The sequence below is a fragment of the Leptonychotes weddellii genome, chromosome 12, assembly GCF_054177405.1.
Source record: "Leptonychotes weddellii isolate Sample4059 chromosome 12, ASM5417740v2, whole genome shotgun sequence".
NCBI classification, from domain to species: Eukaryota; Metazoa; Chordata; class Mammalia; order Carnivora; family Phocidae; genus Leptonychotes; species Leptonychotes weddellii.
Window position 1 is genome coordinate 32,339,183 of NC_138380.1, and position 24,871 is coordinate 32,364,053.

Here is a 24,871-nt window from a genome sequence, read left to right on the forward strand (position 1 = left end):
GTGGCATGAATAGCTGCTTTGTAAAAAATTTTTACAGTTAAAATTGAAAGATTTCATATATGAAATCAGATACTTTAATAAAGCCTTTCTATATGCCCAGTCAAGACCAGTAAACTTTGCTCAGTGTTGACATAGTACACTGTCTAAACCTCTTCTCTGTCATGGATTACAGGAGGCAAATTTAGTCTTCTACCTCATAAGACTGTCAGCTATTTGAAGTCAAGGACCACATTTTAATTATTTCTTTCAATCTACTATACATAGCAAAACAAAAAAATTTAATATAGTTTTTAAGAAATTAAAGTGTAAATAATTTTTAAGAAATGAAAGTTACAATATAGTATTGTCATATACCGGCTCTTCATATACCGCTCTAAAATTGCTTGAAGGATCAAAAACTGTCTTTAAATATAAAAGTCCCTGCTACTGCTCACCTATGGGAATGTCCACAAGAGAAGCAACCCAACTGCAAGTCAACCCCTGCCTCTCGGGGTTCACTTTTGAAAAAACTGTTGTTTCTTTTTGCATAGCAGCCCTAAGGGTCCTGCTTTCAGCTGCCACCTGTGGATAACTGCCTTTTCTTTGAGATGCCCCTTATCACCACCATTGGCCATAGTACTCCATAATGAATTTTGTTTGTACCATCCCAAACGCACCTTCCAAATCCATCCAAATCCATTCTCCTATGATCTAATAACCAATACAGACAGAAACTTGATTTTAGAGATAAAGATGATAACTGGAGCATACTTACGGAGAGAAATAGCTTTGTTCACAGCCTCTCAAGTACTTTATATTTGGTATTATGTGACAATGCCTTTGGAATTTTAGGAGACCCAGTTACTATGTAACTGTATCAAAACAGAAAAGATTATCAGCAGCAAAAAGGAATGTAGGGAATAGGCCAAAGGATAGGGTTGGGGAAGATGAAAAGTATGGAGGCTGTAAATGGGGGGAAAAAAAAGGCAAAGCTCATAATTCACCCAGGTCCTGTATATATATTTCTTGACTGCTCAAATGAAAATTAAATTATGGGGGGAGTTATACTGAAGCAAAAACCCTCTGAATTTTTGCAGCTTAATTGGTAGCTTTTTAGAAAACTGTAAAAGGTTTTAAAATTACAATTCCAAATTCTATGAAATAGAGCCATTTTAGTGCTTCTAAACCCTATTATTTTAAGTTTTAACATTTTTTCCTGAACTAAGTGTGGAAGATTAAGGTAACATAATTTGGCTCCTGGGTCAGTCTTGGCATTCTTCACCTTGCCCAGATGTGTATGATTACATTTTCTATTATGTGAACCATGGGGACATATGGTATTTTCATCAAGAAGCGATGAAAGAAAACATCTTTAGGAAAGTTGAAAATACTGCCTAACTTAGGAAACAAGTTTCTGAGACTGGGGATTTTTTTTCTGTTTGGCTACCTGGCAGTCTAAGTGTAGCATGTGTATGTGGAGTGTTGAGGGATATGGTATGGTTGGAGAACAAGCATGCAAACAAATCAACCAAAAATATGTAACTCACAAGACTTGGTTAAACTCTAGATTGTTTATGATTTATACAAAAAGAATACGGAAAGAAAGAAATGAGTGATACATGTAGAAACCAACAAGTTTTATTTCTGAAAAGCTCTGGCAAATGGTAAAGATACTTGTGAAAAAGTAAGACTACTCAGTCATTTTCCAGTGTTTCTGGACTTAACTCTTGATTAACTGGGAAGTAGGCTGAAGACTGCAGCTGTTCTTCCAGCTGTACTTTGAGCAAAAGCTAGGTTTAAGTTCTCCCCTCTACTTAATGAGTCAGGAATATAAATTAATAGAGGCTAGCAGTCACTTCCCATAGTGAAGTTTGAGTTCAGCCTTGACTATCCCATAGTTGTTCTAAGCTGAGCACCCATTGTGTGACTTTTGGTTGGGTGAAGAATCATATGTTCTCATAAAATGTTTGCTTTCCTTTTGGTGATCTTAGTGTATGCTGGATTTAATATCCATACCCACATTCTAAGAAAAACAAAGCATAGAATTTCAAAAATCAAAACATCTAAGTAATTAAATGAGTGGGAGGACAGTATTAAGAATATTTTAACCATGTATTATTTTTTTGGTCCCTCTACAGCCAGGAGTAAATTTCCCCCCGAAAGTAAAATGCAACTAAAAATTTTTACCGATGTTGTATCCATTTAGCAAAATTGTCCAAGACTAAAGAGATGATGATCTTATTACCTATGAAATAGTTTTCTTTGAGAATACATTTTAAAGGATTGATACTAAAGCTGGTCTATAAAGGTAAAGTTAGTGTTAAGACATTAAATAGGAAATTTATTGTGATATGACAGATTTTTTTAAAAAATCTAGAATTTTTGCTTTGAAATCAAGTGTTATCCAACGAAGGAGACAGTCATTAAGTGCAACAAGAATATGGCTGAAGAAGTATTTATCTTGGCAATTATAATTATGCTCTTATGTTAGCTACAAACACCAAGCACATTATCATTTGCATTTATTTATTTAAATAATCTAATCAAAAATCTATTTGTAGTATTTTAATATGCAGGGGCCATCTCTAAATAGAGCATTGGGTCTTCCAAATGGAAATACTTTTCTCATGTGCAGACCACTCTGTTACATTGCTTCTGAAATGACAGAGTAATTAGAAATTCAGCCCAATACAAATATTAGAATGTGCATCAAAGTACTATTTTAGATGGACATGTTCTCTGGAATATTATCTATCTTTCCTTCAAATATATTTTTCTTTCCTAAGAAGCAAAATGCTAGAAAATAAATAATATCATTGGGTAGAAAATATATAAATAATGTGCCAAGAAATGTAGAAAAGATTGAAAATCTTTTGGAAAAAGGCAGATTTAAAGATAATAACCAAATAACAATAAAAAAATAATAATAGAGGAAAATAATTTTCAAGAGTCAATATAAGAGGCATAGGAAATTTAGTAGTAATAAAACTACACTGAAAAAAAAAAACCCAATAGTCATTCTCTGTGTTCATCATGTATTTGTCCTTACTGTATTCAATTTTAGTGACAGTTCTTTCTTTAGTACTTCTGTAAAATACTCATGCTCTTGTGCTCTGAATCTATGTTTGAGTTAATGTGGATAGCAAGTGATGCTTATAAGCAAGCATAGATAGGTTCTCTGCCCTGGTCTCATTAATTAATGCATACAAAGGGTGCATCTGTTTTGATTTAATCATAATTTTGAAACCATTAGCTCATGAATATGGCTCAGTTGTCTATTCAAATGCCCCTTTTTCTTAGTGATAAACTTCTCAGTGACATTCTTTTTGAATAACTTCATTCAAGGCACAAAATATGGAATAGTACAAAATGCAGAAGTTTATAGTAAGATCCATTCTTTATATGAGAATGGTTTAAGAAGGACTAGTTAAGGATTTGATAGTAACATTAAAGGAATACATTACAAACTACAATGATTTTTCTCAACATAAAGTGAAATGGAAGTCTGGTATTTTTCTGGTAAATATGACAAGGCAGAAATATTGCAAATCTTGCTTTTTATTTATTTTTTTGCAATTCTTGCTCTTTAAAATATATACCCAATATAGTCTTAGAATGCATTTAAAATTGTTCTTTTTATCTCATTCTACTCACTGATTAAAATATTATTCTATAGACAATTTCACAAGAAGCATTTTCAAAATATACTTATAATACAGACACTTATTTTCTTGAGGAACATTGATCAAAAGAGCTGTGTGATAATATATATATATTTGCATATCCATATATATGTGATGCTAACATGTTTGTGTGTTTATGTGTATAAATTTATGCACACAAAATCTCTGCTTCTGGCTCAGCCAGCAGTGGTATAACAGGTGTGGTAACTTTCAGAGCTGAGTTGAAGGACAGTTGGACTCCAAAGAGTGTGGGTCCAGGACTCCATCAGTTCAGGATGCATCCAAGAGCATCAAGGAAAGAATCACTGTCCATTCCTGCTTACTCCTTGCTCTTTAGCTTTGTTTAGGCCATCTCCACAAACCAGGCATGCACTGTCTTCTGTTTCCAATTACTTAAGCCCTACATGTTTTTCAAGGCTCCTCAGAGCTGTATTCCTTCAGGGATCCAAAATCTGGTTGCCCCTATTCCAGGATTTACTGACTATTCCCTTCTCTCTTGTAACATTTAATATCCCTCTATTTAGCACTAACTTTTAAAATTTCCTTCTGATTCTAAGGACCATCTTCCTTTTCCTTGTAAAATCCTCTGCTAATGATCATCTCAGCACATAGCTCAGTCCTAAGCACCATGTAGGCAATTGAAGGACCAGGGTCAGGAAGAGTCCTTTATTTGGATCTCTCTTATAGCTCTGAGAGTCTACTCTGTGCTGCACACATGAATTTTAATATTTTTGGGGGTCACTGAACTTTTGGAGAATCTTGAAGATAGTACCTCTCTTCTCAGAAAAAAACGTGCACGTGCACACACACACACGCCACCGACACACACAATTTTGCATGTAATTTTAAGGATTCATCAACCCCAACTTACCAGACTCTAAATTTCTTTGCCTACAGATAATGTGTTGTATTTTTCAACACCTAACATAGTACCTAGATGCTCAATAAATCTTGTCTGAGATAACAGAACTGACCTCAAGCCTTTGCCAGACTTCACATTTCCTATATTTGTATTCCATGCAGTACTTAGCACAGTGTCTTGGCCATAATAGTAATTTAATAAATATTTGTAGAATCAGATTAAATTGTGCTTTCTTTGTATCTCAGAGAAACACCAATTACAGTGATATAGGTAGATGGGGCTAAATAAATATTTAGAATGTCTCTTTCAACACTTAATCTTATTGTTTTAACATTCTACAGTATTGAATCCACTAAATTAAGTATATTAGTGTTAATAGATACACTTTTAATCTTTTTTCATGAAGTGTTTAAATTTTGAAGTATTTAGGTGTAAAGAAACAAAGTAGAATTCATTCCTCCTTTTATAAATGTCACTACATTCTATTTTGAGAATAATGTGAATAAGGACCAGGTCTCAGAATTCTAAAAAGAAGCATTTCTACCAGTGAAGGGAGAGTATGAAGCACCTTTTTCTTCCACAATCAACCCAAATGTCTCACCACTTAAAACAGATTCTCTTCTGCTTGGGTAGCAATCCTGTTCTTAGCAGTTTTTGGAATAATGAACAACCCTCTCCATAATGACAGAAGTTTGAGCCTTAAAAATAAAATAAATAATTAAAAAGGAGAAGGGAAAGCTGACTGATTGGAAAGACACCAAATTTTTATTTTCAATGGCATTTGTAGCTGCTAGAAGTGACACAATTTGTGTCAGTCTAGGAACTCGAGGTAACCAAACATAAATTGTAATTGACCAAATTAAAGTCAGAAGAATTGTAATTAGTTCATTAAATAAATGATGTGGAGAATTTTCCAACTTAGCGGTGAGATACAAAACAACAGACCATCTATTCAATAGAAAATAAGATGAAAAGGGATAAAATGAGAATAAAAACCTAACTTTCTCTTCAAAGGAAGCAAGGAAAAGACAATGGAAAGAAACATTAAAAAAAGAAGATTCAATTAGCAAGGAAGGAGACAGGAGAGAAATCCAAGTGGGATTCTCTGGGAGGGAAAAGAACATGATGAAAGTTTAGATCATAATCTATAAATAGCTTTTATTTTATAAATCCTTCATGTGATGCATAGATTATACAGTGAGCCTCCCTTGTCCTTAATAGGTACAGTCTCCCGGCACATACCTTTTAAGGCAATCTGCAATAGTAAGCACAAAGAACTAGCTCTGGAAAATGACTTGGGCTTCTCTCTTTCAAAAACCAAGAAGAAAATTGATGAGGAGAGAATCTGGGAACATTGCACAAATTGTCAGGAGGGCACAGGAGGGATCGAGTCTTAGTAGACTATGAAATAATTCAGAGAAATAGTATGCCCCGCTTCTTCTAACTTACCGGTGTGAGAGATAATTTTAATTACCATCCTATAATGAACCTTCCTCCAAATAACACAGGCAACCCCTTTACCTGTCATTCTTCACAAACAGGTCAGGTCCTGCGTTCTGTTGGTCTCTTCTCATCCCTTTGTTCTGATTTTCAATTCTATGAGATGCTAGTGGTGGTGGAAGGGTGCTGAGGATGGAAAAGCAGAGAGCATGAGAGGGCAGATATTTTGTAATTAATTCTTTGATGTTTTGTTGTATTTTCAAGGACTACTTTCCATAGTGTTTCCAAACAGTCTTTGTAATCTTACACCAAATTTAATACTCTCTTCCAGTTTTTTAGTGGGACAAGGAATGGGCAAAGGTAAACCGCATGATAGTTGCCACTTCTCTAGAATATTCTTTATTGCTGGCCATTATTATTTTTAAGGAAAAAAACCTTATTTTTAAAGAGGAAATAAAATAGGCCTTGAGACCCCACTCCCACCCCTAGACATTCTCAGCCTTCTCTTCCCACCTGGCTGGGAAAACCAGAGTGACTGAGGAAAAAGCATTCATCTGTGGTTTGATGGGCACAGTCAGTGGATCTCCCTTCCTGTTAGACAAGTTTCAAGACATTTAAAAATCAATGCCATCATTTTTTAGGAAGTTAAATATATCACATCTTCCTTCAGTCACTTATTTTGAATATTACTCTCTCCTACACATTTCTTCTAGCCAAAAAGATTATATAGAGTTTTGTTTTGGCATTTTTATTACAAAAGAAATGTGTTGTATTTTGAGAATTAAAAATATATATAATTTATACTTCCCACTGACAATTTTTCACCATAAATCTCTTTGTACTTTCATTGAGCTTTTCAAAATGTCCATGGAAACAATGATTTAATATTACAAAGTAATGAGTGCCAATAAGAGAGGCTGCATTTCTCTAAGGAATCTCTTCCCTGTTCTTCAGATTAAAATATATTCATTCTAAGAGTCACTTTCTAGATTCAATACTCCTGCCTACATTGTCTAAATTTCTCTTATTGACCACAAAAAATGTTGTTTTTTACCTTTCCATCTTTGGCATTTTTGTCTTATTTCAAATGCTCTGTCTGGGGAATCTCATCTGTACCATAATTTAAAATACTTTCTTTGTGGGGTGCCTGGGTGACACAGTCTGTTAAGTGTCCAGCTCTTGGTTTTGGCTCAGGGCGTGATGTCAGGGTCATGATGTCAGGGTCATGATGTCAGGGTCATGAGATGGAGCCCTGTGTCATGCTCCACGCTCAGTGTGGCATCTGCTTAAGACTTTCTCTCTCTCTCCCTCTGCCTCTCCCCGCCGGCCCTGACCCCACACTCTCTCTCTAAAATAAATGAATAAATCTTTAAAAAATAAAATAAAATACTTTCTTTGTATCAATAGCTCCCAAATGTACACCTCCAGCCCAGAACTCACTCTTCAGCTTTCATACTAGAGGTCATATCCATCTGTTTATTTAACATATTCCTAAAGAAGGCTATTATTCTCTGGTAACCAAATCTAGACCAGCTCATTCTCCCAGATTCCATCTCTCAAGATATCACAGTTGACCTGGGTTTCACTTTTAACACCTTCCATTCTTTCACAGTTTCCTTTCATCCCTGCCTCACATAGTGGCATCCAGCGATTCTTCAAATCCTGTGAATTTTCCCTCTGATAGGATTTTTGGAGTCATCCCATCATTGCTATTTTCACTGGTAGTGCTATTACAATGTCTTGCCATCTCTTGCCTAAATTATTGTAAGAATGTCCTACATGATTTGTGATTCCAATGTAATCTGTATATACTTTCATATTTTTATGAAAATATGATCCTCTAAGTCCCTTCAATTAAGTCTCCTGATACATACTTTTAAAATTCCTTCTAAATCTGGCCTCTGCCTACCTGTTCATCCTCATCTCTTACCAATTATGGTATCACTTAACTATTTTGGGCATAGTTCCATATCAAATAAAATACCTACATATTTTAGCAGCCCATATTAATAGCTACCAAATTTGCATTGTATATACAAACCACAACATATTTTAGTAGTTCTCTATTGATAAGATTCATAATCTTTACTATTATAAACAATGGTGCAAAGACTATCCTTGTGCATATAGTTCTTCATATTTTTACACTACATGATTATCTCCATAAGATAAATTCTGAGCCCCAAGTCCACAGGGTAACTGCAACAAGGAGCAGATGACACCTGAACATGTAGAGTGTTGCATGGGAGGAAAGAAACCCTGAGATTCTTGAATCTGGATCTTTTAAAATGGATGCCTGCTTTTTGCCCTGAAGAGAGACATTATGGGGAGCAAGGATGCTTGTCCTTTGTTCTGGAGAAAGACACTAACTTCCAAGACTAAGCAAGCTCGCTCTTTGCTCCAGATAGAGACATTATCTCTATCTTTCAAGCTGTTCACTAGACAAACATTCTTGAAAGGATAGTTTGGAGCAAAAGACAGTCAATGACTCACTTTTCAAGACAAACAGAAATGTGAGGGACCCATGGATGGTCTCCCCACAATTCATTCCTTCTAAACCATCTTGGCTTCTGGCAAATGTTCCCAGGAGTACATGACTGCATCAGCCACTATGATCTGACCAACAGAGGCTGGGGCAAAATTCTTTCAATTTGTCTCATACAGAATTTAATTAAGGTTGATATCAGTAAGACTTCAAGCAGGAGGACGAGGCTAACTTGTGGGATTGACATCTACCAAGCCCCCCCAAATCCCATGCCCAACCAGCTGAATAAGTCCCATAAAAGCATCATGGCCTACCCTCAGGAAACCAGGTTGCTTTCTCCGTAAGTCTCTATTTTGACCTTCCCACAAATTGGAAGCATTAATCCAGGTATGGCTGCATGGAGAAAATCTAGATCATCTGGAAAATCCGTCATTTATAACAACACTGACCAGTGGTGTCATTAATCATTTCAGCTGATGACAGGGACAAATTTCATGCCACTTTTTCTAATTAGATGATCCCTATTATAGAGGTCTCCAGGGTATATGTAATAATGAAGGAGGAGTCCCTCCAGAAGCTTCCCCAAGTAATCAAGGATGGCTCATTTTGGAGAGATCTTCACAGTCATCTAATGGCAAAATGATCTATTGGTAGTTTTTTTAAACACTGGAAGGTCATCTTATGACCACCCATCAGGCACAAGTCACTGAATTTTGGGGAGGGAGGCAAGGTAATGTCTGACTTCAACATAGATAGTATAGTCCTAGAGATGTGTGTGGTGCTTAGAGAAAGAACATGCTATCTCTAGTTGTCCATCTCCATCAGTAGGACCTACATCAATTAGGAGCATAGTCTGACAGTAATCAAATATGGCCTTCCACTGGCTGTTAACCCTTATGATTCCCGGTTCTGTTTGAATTTTTGAATCTAGTTCTCAGGCTGTTCTTCCAACCCAACTTATTTGTCCACAGCACCAGTCAGATGGCACTTAGCTGCCCCATGGAATGACAGGCAGCTACAGCCCTGGGGAAAGGCAAGTATCCCCAAAGTGCTCACAGATGTTTTGTGTGGTTGGTAGATGAGCTGGGATCATAATCTGCTCTTTCCCATAGATTTTTCAGCTAGGTTCTAGGAAAGAGTAATCAAATAATGGTCAGGCCCATCTGACAGGACATGACAGATCTAGTAGTCAGTTCTATTCAAGGTATTTGCAACAGCTTGGGAGAGCCACAACAGGACATTTTCCTTCATGAATAAAGTGGCAGGGGTGATTACAAAAGACAGAATTCATTAATGCTCACTCTCGCTCATACTTTCTGGGGTCTGAAGTGTTCCTTGCCCAGAAAACAGGGATGTTGCTGTCCCTCAACCACCACAAAATCTGTGCATAGCTATATCCTCCCCTTTTTTTATAATCATCTCCTACTCGTACCCAGGCCTTTCATACAGAAAGCAGCAGGACATGGGCATTTTTATAAAACTTATCAAAACCCTATGTCTCCCACTTTGACATGTGTTGGCCGTTGTAGGAGGACACTCCAAGCAGTGTACTCAACCAAGTAGTTATTATCTTTATGTTCTAAGACCATGTCAATTCAATAAGATAAGCCAAGTAGCTGACCAAAATTAAGTTAGAATTCATTAGGTCCCCTTTTGGCTGGGCTGCCACCAAGAGGGTTATCAACCAGGCCATCCTGAGGTTGCTATTAGGGACAAGAAAATTCATTATGCCTAAGAATAGCTCAGAAATCTGAATTTTCAAAATAGGTTTATATAGCGTCTCCTTTTGTCCTGATCATTATGACAATTATCCAGGAAGTGGTCAGGGGAAGATGATCCACTTATGTAGAAAGACATATTTGGTGACCAAAGTGTCTTTTTAATCTGTGTGGACCAGGATGAGGTGAGGGAGTTAATGTCAGAGAGCTTTTGAAGTCAATATTTTATGAGGATATTCTAAAAATCAATAATATCAGATGATTGTGAATGGTCAAGTACATGGAAGATCATCAAAACCTTGCTATCAACCCTTGTTCACTGCCTTCTGTGGTAAGAGTTACATGGCTGTCAAACTGCAAATGAACTGGAAAGCTGAAAACCTGATACCTATTAGTAGCCAGAGTTGGCTCATTGGACTGGAGAGGCAACAGCACAATCTGAAAAATGTCAATAGTGGTAAGGTACCATTGGTAACCCTGAGAGGGGGTCAAGGGCCAATTTTAGCCAATCTGCCATAAAGATTCTTACAATCTGCCCGACTACAGTTTTCTAAGTAGCAGAGCAAACATCTAGGCAACAGTCCAAGAATCATTCAATCTATAACTAGGTTCATCAAGGGTAGTAATGGCGAGAGCTATGAGAACTGTCTTATGCTCTGCCCACAGAGAGGAATAACCACGGTCATTTTTTGGTTCTATATGGCTGGCACTGAGACTGAGTAGCCAGAGTTGCTTAGTAGACACCACTGTGTTTCTGCTCATCTGAATCATCAATGAAGTAGGCCCAGATATTTTAGGGGAAGCTCTGTGAATTCAGGGCACCACTCAGGGCACATAACCAGTAGCTTTATTTTTGGCTGCAGAGATGACAGAGAGAGATGATAGGAAGTATTTTATGTGTCCCACTAGCACTTTTCCAGATGTGGTTCTTACTGATCAGAAAAATCCCCAGGACTTTATGAACATTCACAGTATAAGCATGTGAAAATTAGTATCAATTACACATTCAGCAAGGGAAGCCACAACAACAGTAGATTGAATTAACCCAGAGGGTCCCATCTACAAGTTCACTTTAACTTCCTTTCCCCACTGCAAACCTTGTCCAAACCCCATTAGTTGAATTTGGGCATCCTTTTCCCCACCATGGGACTGTATAGGACAATACAATTCTGCTGTACCAAACAGAGCTGTAAAAATTTGAGTGCTTACCCTCTCCAAAATTTTGCAGGTTACTAGGATGAATAGGTATGGACTTCATTCCCCTGTGGGGACAAGGAAACTTTAGCTTTTCTCCCTAATTATCTTCCTTTTAAAGCAGCTGAGATCAAGCTAGAGAGGAAAGGAGGGAAAGGAAATGTGGAAAACTGTTGTGCTATTAAGTAAGGCACATTTACTTTAGGTTTCCAGTGACATGGTGGCTCTTCATGGCTCAACCAAACAAAATTCCAAAGTTAGTGGTGCACCAAAGGCTTTTATTAACCAAGTTCATTATCACTTACATGAATATTTTAGCTTTGGGGACCCTCTGATTTAGTAGCCATAGACATACTGCTTTGAGATTGTTGCTGTCAGGTTTGTACACTTAGATTCACTTGGGATTGACTTGCACCAGTAGTCATTTTTTTTAATAGAATCCATCTTAATCTATAACATTTGCTATCCCATTGCCAAAATAGTATAGCTTAGGTTCATACCTAGTTTCAACATAAAGGCTATGGGAGTTTCCCATGGTGTCAGAGCTGACTGCAATAATTTACCTAAAATTCTCTGCGTCAGTTTTTCATTCTCTAGTGAGTGAACTCCATTGGTATTGTTAGCCCAATCAGGGCAGTAAGAGTCCAAAGTTTAGTCAATGTCTCATCTATGGTTTCTCAACGGAATTTATTTGTCTAGGAAATCTCCCTGCGGGGGCCTAATTTCCCTTATGGCAGCCATGACCCACAACAACTACAACAACAACAACAATAACAAAAACAAAAAACTTATGACCTTTTACTGTCATCTCTGAATGGATCTAAGTTAGTCATGCTAGACTATGGAGAGACTGAGTCACGAAACTGCTCAGTTGTTGCCATTTCTTCTTAACAAGCAGTAAATGACAGGCTTCTCATCCCTTCATCTCTCTAGTAAACCAGATAATGTTCTAAAATTTCCCTAGGTCCTACCCATACTATTCATGGTTTTTCCTTCTTTCAGCCCATTGTAGTGTACATTCTTTAGTTACCTGAAATGGGTTGGAAAATTCTATTTACTCAGGATGACTCATAGGATTAGTTGCTAGCTGTTACAGTGGGGCAGACCTAAGACTGACTGCTATATTGTCAAGGAATCCTCCCCCTCCACCATAGAGGAAGAGTTAGCAACAATCAGACCACCATTCATGCATATCTGTCTATGAGCGTACTTCCTGGTACTTGGCCTACAAACAACTCCCTAACACTTCCTCATTAATAGATAATAAAACAAAGGATCATTTATTGCCAGGCTGGCCATACAATTTGGTTGCTATGTTTACTATTGATTCCTATGGGTTTCCCTCAGATACCATTAATTGCCCCATAAGGCCCTAACTTTTCCTCTTCCAGAAAGTGTGTCTTTGTCAGTATCCCACCACCAAACTGTACAGAACTGTGGAGGGTCTGAGATTTTACTCTACTTGGGAACTAACAGGTTAGCCTGCCACAGTTTTAGGGGTGCTCATCATAGATGTCAGAAATCTTTTTCCAAGTCAAAGAACTCAACTACTCATAGCACAGCAACCAGCATGAAAATCAACATATATTGTACTGAGGCACTGAGACCAAGTTCTCACAGAGCAAACCAAAGAGGGCTAGAAAATAACTGCACATGCAATGGTTGTGCTCCAGGCAGTAAGCATGCCCGATATGCCCTGGAAGGAGACATTATCTTTATTATACCAGACAGCAAGCTAATCTGCCTCTTCCTCTGGAGCGAAATACCATTTCTATCTTCCAAGTCTGTTTCCATACAAACATCCTTAAAAATTTAGCCTAGAACAAAAGGCTCTGCTCCCAAGACACAAAGAAACATGAAAGACCCATGGGGATTTTCTCTCATCTCTTTCCTCTCTACACATTCCACCACAGCTCAGGAACCAGGCACCCAATTCCAGGACTCTGAATGCTTACATCTATCTCATCTCACCATAGTTAATAGATCACCTAGATCATAAACATCTCCTTTCAGAATTCCTGTTCTATTAGGACATATGCCAGTTTAAAAATCAAGGCATTCAAAGCAAAGTATGTGGTACAACATAAATCCTTATTCACTTTTCTAGTCTTCCTACTTCCTTTCACTCCTCCTCTTACCCTTTCATGGAAAAGGTTTCTTACTTGATAGATTTATTCCTAAAATTAAAGTACTGTTTTAATAAATAAAGATTTTCTTTTATTCAATATTATACTCAGTATGTTTAGAACACGACTAGCAAAAAAAATCCGCTTTATTCCGGACAGCAATTTAAAAACCTAGAAAAATATAGGCTGTACTCAAATTAAATAAATATTGTTAAGGTTACGAGAAAGGAAGATTTACACTGTGCATAGGATTTAGTATTTGTGATTTCCCCTCAAATATGAGAATTGCATTATATGAAGTTGATGAGTGAGCAATCTGCCTCATATTTCATTTAGTTGATTAAGTTTTATAGAGGAGATAGGATTTCAATTCAATAACTCTAAGATATGTTGTTTCAACCCCTTACCTTAACAGCTTTAGTCAGGTTCTATGTAAGATGCTTACACAAAAAGATGATGGAAAACCAGAGTTTTGGTATAAGATCAGAGTAAATATTAGGATATTTATAGCAGAATGCACTAATGGTTCAAATTAATTCATTCCAATGGGATGCACTTAAACTATGTCTAGCTCAGTCATAGGAAAACATTAGAAGTCTGGAGTATATACATATATCGAGCAATGTATGATCACAAAAAAATATTCTTTATAAAATGAACTGAGGGTAAGTTTCCCCTCATCATCCTAAAGTAGAGTGTACTGTTTCTTTTTCTAAAAGTATATTGTATTGTAATTTAGAGAATTAAAAAAAAATCCTAATTAGTTAATATCAACCACTTGTCTTTTGTCAAACTACTCATGAATAGCATGCCCATTTACAGGATAACAAAGCTCTAGAATAATCCTTTTGCAGTTTTTTTTTTCTTTTTTTGTAATGAAGTATTACCATTTCTGAGATGCGTATATGACTTTAGGAATACTTCCTATTTCTTTAACGATGAGAAATCTCAGCATTTACTGACAGTGAGGTGGAAGGAATTATATTTTACACCATAAAAGTTGCTTTCTTTTCTAGAATGCAAGTGACATGAAAGGTGAGGCCTCTGACATGTCCTTTAAAGATACAAGGACAGAAAATCATGCCATTTCCCTCTAATTTTAATTGTTCTAGTCAGCAACAATTTTCCAGCTCCCTGTCAAGGAATGGTAAATTAAGTTATGTACAAACCTGTCCCAAGACCAGAATTCTCCTGCCTTCATACAGAAACCACTGGATCATCACAGGGTCTACCTGAGTCCCATGGAGAAAACTATTCAAACTCATGCCTGGATTGCACAGGTGATCCCATCTGTCAGTCTTTTGAGACCCTTTCTGCTCTCTCTGGCCTTAATTGTTCTTATTTTCTCTTCTGGCAAGAGAGCAGCAGTCAAGGCAAGCTGGGAACTAGAGTGTTACCAACTTGTTTGTGATGCTTTATTACCTGGCTTTCTGCTAAGCTCTAATAACAAGGAAAGGTGGTACTGGCCTGTTAATAATTAATAGCACCCAGTGCAAATGAAATACTTCTGTCATAGGGCTTCATCAGTAAGGTCACAGTACAACAGGGGTTGCAGGTTCTGTAAGCATGAGTGGTATTTGCATATGTCAGAACAGACCGTGCATGCTAACAGTACAAACACTTCACATCTGCTTCTGTTTACTTCCATGCTAACACCGTAAAAGTACAGGAGTCCTGTGTTAATTGCTCAGTTACAGACTGACTGTTGATGTGTTCTCCACAGAGCTTTTCATAAGTGCACTGTTGCAAATAAACTGCTAATGACTTTGCTTATTCCAGCCAACCTTTAAAGGAAATCTACAACGTACGCGCAGATTAATGATGCCTCTATTTAGCAGTGTGTCTTGTGACTAGGTTTGCATAGAGGCAGTATCAATTAAGTAGCAATTATCTGCAAAGTGGAAAAAAGAGGGAAGATATAAATAAGTAATGAGTATGATGCTAAAATCTCTGAGAACAACTAGAATTGAACTCTGAGGCAAGGGCACCGACTAGTGAACATTTTTTCCCATCTTTTCTTATACCTAAACCCCACAGAGTCCCCATGAAAAACCAAGATGAGAACACTTAAGTTCTTAAGTAATTTCTTTATATTTGACTTTCAAGACGACCACTATTTTGAAACAGCCAAGAAACAAGAAAATAGGCTGAATGTAAACCTCATTAACAAACAGCTTATAAAAAAAAAAGAAAAGAAAAAATTGGCCCTATAAATGTTTATTTTATGAAAGGACCTGACTAAAACATATCAGATTTTCTATGTATCTTATCAAGAGTTCAGCACAGAGTCCCAATTTATCCCTTGATTCTTGTCAAGCAATAGCCTTTATCAGTACCTCATAAGACTTACCTGGAAAATTCTGCATTATCTGGCTCTAAAGAAAAAGACCAAGCTGTGTTCTGAGGATGTGCGTAACATCTAGATTGGTGGGGTTAGTAACAAACTTTATAAAATCTACTTTTGTTTACTAATCTTGGTTTGTAACAACCAAGTAGGTTCTTTCAGCTCAGGCTCTGCTTTAATGTGAATTAAAGCAGAGAGCCAAATGTTTTAAGGTTTCTCCAGATGATCTAGGGCCCAACAGTTCCTTTGATAGCTTTTTTTTCCCTCAAGGATGACTAGGATAGGTCAAAAAAATGAAAAAAAAATTAACCTATAGCAATCATATTTTCTAAATCCTAAATGAAGACAAATGGTTTGACAAATATATATGGAGAAAGACAATTAGAAATGTGAATGGAATTGGCTAGAAAACGGTTAGATTCTGCGATAAAAATACCCAATAAAACAGAAGTTTACGGAACAACGAAGTATATTTTGCTGCAATATTCCAATCCTAAGTAAAGCTCCCAGCTGCTGGGCTGCTCTGCTCCATCTGGTAAGTCAGGAATTGTGGAGGCCACTGAGTCTACCACTCAGACTTTCTTAAAGAAAACCTGCTGTGAGACTAGCTGGTGTACCTTCAGATCTGCCCAGACATTCATGTTGTGGTTACACTAATGCCCAGGCTACTCCCAGCCAATGAATAAGCATGACAGGGGCACCAGAGCCAGGACATTTTTGTCGAGTGCAAGACTCCCTTAATGGGAAATTTTGTTCAAGGACTCCATATTGCCTTGACTGAGACTTCTCAGAGATGCTCTGCAGTCTGGAGCATACCCCACTCTCTCCTCCTTCCTTCCTGCTCTCCGTCCAGAGGTATCAGAACTACATTGAAGCCCAAAGGCTCTCCCCATGTCTCCTTCTCCCTCTCCCCTTTACCTTTCATAAATGTTCTCTTTAATATTTGCTATAGGTTCAGGCTCATATGAGTGCATTATTTTCTTGTAACTGAAAAGTTTTTGAACAACCGGAGGTACCCATTCCCTTTTCTGAAACTCTTTGGGCCAAATGTGTTTCTGAATTCAGAACATGGTGCATCCTGCAGCACGTGAGTGATTTAGTCAGTTAAGCGTCCAACTCTTGATTTCAGCTCAGGTCTTGATCTCATTAGGGTCATGAGATTGAGCGTGGAGCCTGCTTAAGATTCTCTTTCTCCCTCTCCTTCTGTCCCTCCCCAGCTCCCCTGCTCACACATGCATACATGTTCTCTCTCTCTCTCTCAAAAAAAAAAAAAAAGAGAGAGAGAGAGGGAATATGGTGCATCTACTTTATATTATATAGTAAACCCCATTTGGGGTACTCCACAGTAACTATGCAGCAAAACCCAAACATGCATACAAAGTAGGATAAATAGAGGCTACATGATCTCACATAAATATAGGTCAATTTTTGCCAAAAATATGTCTAGATCATGCTGGGAATTGTCTCTAAATATATTACAAAACAAACAAAAAATAAAGCGAAATTTTTTGGTTTTCAGAACTTTATGGATTTGAGAAATGTGCACTGTTTATCTTTTATACTATTACTAATAGTTTCATTTACTATCAGATTCATAATTTCCCCCTCTTTACATTATTCATCTATTAGATCCTAATCCAATGGTTCGTAAGCTTCAACATCAATAAGGATCCCCTAGGGGTAGTTTTCAACTCTCAAATTTTTATTCAGTAGGTCTAGTGTAAGGCCTAGAAATCTGCATTTTAACAAGCTGGTCAACCCCATCCTCTCCTGCGATCCTGATACAGAAAGTTTTGAGATTCAAACTTTGAAAATACTGTTCTAGACTTTGAGTTCACTTTTCACTATGGTAAACTACTAATATCACTAGTTCCAGGTTTAATCTCATGGATTTTCGAGGCCCATTGTTTTTTAAACATAGAACGAACTAACTAGCTTATTCTCTTATTCTTCCTCTTTGACTCTAGCTCTGCAGCTAGGTCATACAGCCATTCACTTCCTAGTGTGGTATTCACCAATAACTCTTCAGGGATATTTATCTTGGAATGACAGGAGTTAGTTTTTGTTTTTGTTTTTTTTGAACTGAAATAGAGCTGAATAGTTTCTACTTATCTTTGAGTATCTGTCTCACCAGAGTATCAGCTTTGAGCTTATGAAATTATGCAGGGGGTCCCCCGTTCCCATGATAGTTGGAGTTTTAAGGATGGAAAACTATAGATAACTCTAATGGGTAAATGAATCCACAATAGGAATAGCAGGACAAGTGGCATAAAATATATTTGTAAGTGTACTCTCAACTCAGTACTACTTTTAGCTTGGTTCTCTTGCAGGACCAGTTTTCTTCTGAACTAGTAAAGCAGTTGTATTTCTAAAGGTTCCTTTCCCTTTCCAAAGATATTGTTTCCTTTTTTTTTTTTTTAAGATTTTATTTATTTATTTGACAGAGAGAGACACAGCGAGAGAGAGAACACAAGCAGGGGAAGCGGGAGAGGGAGAAGCAGGCTTCCCGCCAAGCAGGGAGCCAGATGTGGGGCTCAATCCCAGGACCCTGGGATCATGACCTGAGCCGAAGGCAGACGCTTAATGACTGAGCCACCCAGGCGCCCCGGATATTCTTATTTCTATTTTAAGTCGAGTGCTTCCGGAAACTGGAGACTAATCAGAGACCGTAATGGGATATGTTAAGAGGAGAGGTTTAAGGGAAAAACCAATGTCTGTAAAAGTGTCCAGGGATTTATTTGGGTAATATGTTTACTGCCAACAAATATTTGCTCACCTCTGATTTGGAATGTAAAGTCCTCTGCTAAAAACAGCTTGAATGGTCATTAATATTAATATTAATAAGGGGAACACAAGAAAACCTAAGTCCAAAAGCATCCTTTAAATTACATGAATACCATTATTTCTATAGGTTTCATGATTTTCAAACTGGGGAATATGACATTTTGCTAGAATTTAACTGGAATTAACAGTTAAATGTGGTATATATCCCTAGTGAATCAATTTTAAGAAAATTTTAGAAGAAACTAGTAATTTTTATGCTAAAATAAGCAGAGATATTATGGTATAGAATACAAAGTCTGTGTGCTTTAATTAGTAAAACACACACTTATTAAGAAATACCATAAATAAAAATGCCTCTTTAGACTAAGACCTCATTACCTACAGAGGTCTGTCTTCTTTCTCAGTGATTCAGGGTAAGTTGGTGGGAAAGTTTAGAAAACACTGCAGTTGATTGTGACATGTGTGGTTAGGTATTTCCTGTAAAGCGCATAAACGTGCCTACTTTATTATTCTAGTGCCTGCTCCTGGATTCTCCATCTCAACTTCCAATATATGGAGTTGAAAGCTGTATGAAAATTGTGTGTTTTAGTTGTGCTACCAAGGATATGCAACAGGATGTTAAAATTGAACTATTTCTGACTCTGTTTTGGCTAAAGCCCCAAGACAATATTTGCCAACTATTCCACATTCTAAAGTTAGACCACCTATGTAGGACTTGCAAAGAAATACAGGAAATAGAGAAGGAACACACAAGGCCCTTTTCCCCCTTCAGGTAACAACCTAGAGCAGGCCAGCTGGGGCTGAGGAGAAGCTCTGACTTAGATGAAGTTTGATCTTACACGGACTAGACATTTTAATTGCTGAAATGAGACTTTCCTTTTGTGATGAGAGGTGATCAGAGGACTTTTTATTACCTAAGAGTGACCAAAAAGTCACAGGATTTCCTCTCAATTTCATCTGAGTAGCAGAGCAAATAACCCTAAAGAGTGGGTCTGAATGGGCAGTGGGAGGAAAATAAAGTTTTTTTTCTTTTTTACTATATGCCTGTGACTGGCACATGAATCAGGAAGAAAGAAGCAGTATAAGAAACCGTTTAAAAATTTCTATTGATTCTTTTCTTTTTGTTTGTTTGCTTTAAGGGGCGATAATGCTTGCTTTTATGAACCTTAATCTTTTACCAAAACAGGACTTTTCCTTTCCACTTTACAACACATTTTCTGCTTACCTGTTACATGTCATGAACTCATTCTCCATTCATTGCTGTTCTTGGTGTTCATTTTATCCATATTTCACTTGCTTTAAAATACTGCAACGATATGGTATATCATCTTCTATATGCTCCATCCATATTTTCCCATTTGATGATGCTGGGATAACTTTCTGACTTCATGGGAAGTGTCTCCCAATTTCCAGAAACACCTTAAGCTGAAAACAGCAGAGAAAATTACATTGTAAAAAACAGACAAATAAATAAATACTGGTTATAACATTGATCCCTTGCCAAGGGGGTTCTGGGCTTCCCCACTTTTGGTGGTTGGGGTTCTTAACTTGCCTGGGTTCATCCTGACTCCATAGTCTCCCAAAAACCCCTTTCCCTGAACTTTGGGGCCAGTCAGCAGTGTGGAGTCTCCAGGTGATGTTGAGAGATTTGGTCAAGACCTGTACAATGTCTACCACAAATGCGGGTCCATTGTCACTATGGATTGTTAATGGCAGGACAAACCGGGGCACGATCTCCAGCAAGAGGACTTTAGCTACTTCCTGGCTTTGCTCCGTCCTGGTCGGGAAGGCTTGGACCCACCCAGAGTATGTGCATACTATTACTAGGAGATATTTGAACTCCCTGCTTGGCTGCACATCTGTGACATCTACCCCTAGATCTTCGAAGGGGGTTGCTCCCATCCTCTGGACACCTGGCAGGGACCATGGTGCAGACCGAGCATTATTTTTAGCACATGTTATGCACTGATGTAGTAGTGCTTCTTGAGAAGGGCCTCTAATGCAGTTTTTCCCAGATGAGTGAGTCAGTGGTGTTCCTTGACTAGATGCCCTCCAGTTGCTGTTGGAACAAAGATGTGCCCGTCTGGCATCATCCACCAACCCTTTTCAGTCAGGGTGGCCCCCTCAGCCATGGCCCATTCCTTTTTAGTGTAATTGGGCAGAGGGACTTCTTCCGGGGGTGTTAGGGCCATGGTGAGGGAAGGGGCTCTGTCTTGGCTGCCTTATCTGCCAGATGATTTCCCCATGCTATGGGGTCGTCTGCTTTCTGATGTCCCTTAGAGTGCAGGATTGCTACTTCCTTTGGAAGCCAGATGGCTTCAAGGAGTCTCAGTATCTTCTCCTCGTCAGCCCATTGAGCTGACCATCCAGCTGGTAATGCCTTTGTTTCTAGGACTTCAGTGGTTGTGATTACTGCATAACCCACTTTCCGGGCACCCTCTTGTAGGTAACTGCTGCCATCGCTGAACAGAGTGAGCTCTGGATTCTTTACAGCTTGATCCCGCAGATCTGGACAGCTCGCATAGACTTCATCAGTCACCTCGGAGCAGTCATGGTCTGGTTCCCCCTCTTCCATGGGGAGAAAGTTTGCTGGATTTAATGTCCTGACTGTTTCGAGGGTGACCCACGGGTTTTCGCAGAGGAGCCCTTGGTATTGTGCTAACTGAAAGTTGGAAAGGAAGCAGTGTCCCTGTGCGTTCATGAGGGACACAACTGCATGAGACACCTTGACGTTAAGTTCTTGCCCCAGGGTAAGTTTGTCCGCCTTCTTGATGATTAGGACTGTGGCTGCCAGCGCCCTGAGGCATGGTGGCCATCCCGCTGCCACGGGGTCCAGCTTCTTTGACAGGTAAGCATCTGGCCGTTGCCAGGGTCCAACAGTCTGGCTGAGTACCCCAAGGGCTATTTTTTCCTTTTGAGTCCAGGCAGGGGGTTCTCGATCTGGTCCCCCTAAAAGATCAGAAAGGGGTCTTGCTATTGCCGAGAACCCAGGGATCCAGATGTGGCAGAATCCTGCAGCCCCCAGGAATTCTCATAGGCCCCTTTTTGTCTGGGGCTGTGGCAGGGAGATAATGATCCCTTTCCTCCCTGGCCCTAGTTCTCTTTTCCCTTGGGTGAGGAGAAAACCAAGGTATCGGACCTGTTGTTGGCAGATTTGTGCCTTCTTCCATGAGGTTCAGTGTCCCGAGTATGACAGTTTTTTTCTGAGCCACTTAGGTGACCCCAGGGGTTGCTTTTTAAACACACAGCTTCTAGGATATTCCCCCCATCCCATCCATTATGATTCAGTGGGTTTGCATAGGCCAGATAGTATTACACCCAGTGCTCATCACACTCTGTAATACCCATCACCTGGCTACCCCATCCCCCAAATAGTTGCCTTTTTAACAAGGTCCTTCCAGGTGACTCTTATAAAGGAGGTTTGGAAACAATGTCGAAGCCTTGCTGTTCAGAGGGTGGCCAGGGGACCAGCAGGATCTGTATCGCCTGAGGTATCTTGTTTAAATCGCCAATGTCAGCCCTACCCCAGACAGACAACTGGAATCTGCCTTTGAACAGTGTAGTAGCTAGGCTTTTGATCTGACCTCTTCTCTGTTTTCATTTTAGTAGGGTTCCTCCCCCGACTTCCTTGCCCCAGTCCTCTCCAGAAGAGCCCGTGTCCCCTGCCTATCCCTACCTGAGACCTGTCCCATCCCTGGGGGTCCTTGCTCCAACCTCCCACCACCCAGAGACGACAGGGAAAGGTGCTCTGTGAAGCTAAAGAACCTAAACAGCTGGAGATCTTGCCTTGTTAGAGAAGAGCGACTTGACTCCCAGGTCCTCTGACCTCCGCAAATTCCAGACCCCCAGAACTGTCTCATGATCTCAATTTTGGTTGCTCCGCTTTGTCTCCAAGTGTTCTGAAGCATTTCACACACGACTGGGCTTAGGCAATTTGTCCAGACCTTCTTGAAATTTTTGATCATGGTTTCTAGAACCATAGGTTTACTCTGCCCTGACCCCATGGTGATGTCCCCGTGTGCAGTGGTGCAGAGACAGACAAGGGGGGGTACCTTCTGAGATGAGGAGACCAATCAGATGCCTGCCTGGCCATGTCCTGAAGGAGCTTAGGTGAGGCTTAGCCGTAGCTGTCTCAGCGTTGTGACTTAGGATCGGAAACTATTCCAATGCCGCCATAGACCATATGCCGTTCACCACGGAATGGCAGACAGGCCCACTCAGACTCCGTAGGCTTCTGGGGACCTTAAGGGTGCCCACCCATGGAGCCACAGAATTAGCCCGCTTGAGCAAGCCAGGTTGGACTGCACATTCACTCACACATTCACACTCCAGAAGTTATTACAGTCCCTCCCTGGGAATCCCTACCTGTGAGACCTCTAAGAGGTCTCTGGGAGGTGATCAGTCTCCCCTTACACCCCAGTGGGGGTGGGCCTGTCTGGGTCCTGGGGCCCCAGGTCTTACCGGAGTCTGACATCAGGACCAGGTCCTCACCTGCCAAGTCTCCTCAAGTCCGGCGGGAACAGTGGAGCGGCGCTGGCCTGAGGCAACCTGGGCAGGAGACTGCCGAAAATTAGGCAGGGCATGCCTTCTCCGTTATGATCCCTCCTTCTGTCACTGCCCCACTGTTGCCCCCAAACCGGTGGCAACAATGGGCCAGCGCGGTTGGGTTTCCTGGTCAGGGAACCAAATGTTACGGAACCTGGACTGGATCTCCTGACGGAAGAACCAAGCGGCACTCGGAGATCTTGGAGGACAGAAGGTTTATTTAACGCTGGCTAGCTCAGAGGAGAGTGGTCTCCAAAGGTCTGAGCCTCGAGCACAAAGGGGGCAATTTATATACTGCTACTTCTGCATACTTGGCACTTTTGGTGCGAAGCGGGGCAGGGAGAAGAATCTGGATTGGTGTGCATGGGAAGCAGAGCAGGGAGAAGAACCTGGAAGAGCCCCAGGGCAAGGACTGGGACTCTCTTGCTGGCTCAGTCGGCCATCTTAGGACACAGATTTTCCTTATCAGGAGAAGCAGGCTTCCTGCTGAGCAGGGAGCCCAATGCGGGGCTCAATCCCAGGACCCTGATGCTTAACGACTGAGCCATCCAGGCGCCCCTAAGAACAATTAACTTTTGAACAATGTAGGGGTTAGGAGCACTGATTCCTATGCAGCCCAAAATCCGCATATAACTTTTGATTCCCCCAAAACTTAACTACTAATAGCCTATTGTTGACCAGAATCCTTATCAATTATATAAACAATTAACACATATTTTGTATATTATATATATTATTTATTATATTCTTACAATAAAGTAAGCTAGAAAAAAGAAAATGTTATTTAAAAAATCACAAGGAAGAGAAAATACATTTACAGTACTGTACATATACTTATTGAAAAAAATCCATGTATAAGTAGAACCCAGATTTCAAACCCATGGCTCTTCAAGAGTCACCTGTAGTGTATACCACTTCTGCCTATATTCTACTGGCCTGAACCCAGTCAGATAGTCAACATCTATTTTGAAAGGGGAGAGCTGGGAAATGTAGTTTCCTGTGTACACAGGAGGAAAATGAAACAGTGTGATAAACACATAAACATGTCTCACCTTATCATGATATTGGGAAAGGGACTAAATTGAGGACTCCCCACAGTTTTCAATCTCCTTAGCGTTGTAACTATGACTCTAGATAGTCTGGCATCTGTCTACGTCTCCAGCTTTATTTTCTCCCACATCCCACACATATCCTGTGGTGCAGGATAACTGTTTTCACTTATCTAAAATACCGTGCTCTCTTGAGCTCTTTGCATATGCTCTTCCCCCTTTCTTCACTGAGTTTCCCTGTCTACATCATAACTCCAGGAAATACTCTCCAGCCTTTCTTCTGTGACCCTATAAATTTCTGTATTTTTCTATTCTAGCAGTTAGAATGCTGTAGTATAATTGATTATAAGTTTTTTGAAGATAGGACAGGAAAATGCAGAGACATGAGGGGGGACAGCTGATTTCATTTTCATTCAGGATGCTATAGGCCTTCTTTTATATACACTGCTATTCATTAAGTGATGTTTACTATAACTCTATTCTTTACAAAAAAAATTTTAATAATACATGAAAGGGAAAAAATAATATATGAAAGGGGAGCAGAATATACCACCACAAAATATGCCTCTTTGCCTTAAGAATCATTTTGAGCTGGTTATTTTTTAAAAGCAGTAGTCCCTAGAGAAGCTTAGAAAATCAAGCAGAAGTTACCCTTTTGTAAG

General features: G+C 39.4%; 1 long non-coding RNA gene across 1 annotated transcript in view; it reads right to left on the minus strand.

The window, feature by feature from the left end:
* Nucleotides 1-23,850, minus strand: part of LOC145716504 (uncharacterized) — a 38,847-nt gene extending 14,997 nt beyond the window's left edge. The window contains exons 1-3 of the long non-coding RNA XR_014139186.1: nt 23,077-23,850; nt 19,841-20,040; nt 6,046-6,150 (exon numbers count right to left, since the gene is read on the minus strand). This is a non-coding gene — a long non-coding RNA (uncharacterized LOC145716504). The remainder of the gene's footprint in view (nt 1-6,045; nt 6,151-19,840; nt 20,041-23,076) is intronic.
* Between the last annotated feature and the right edge of the window lie 1,021 nt (nt 23,851-24,871).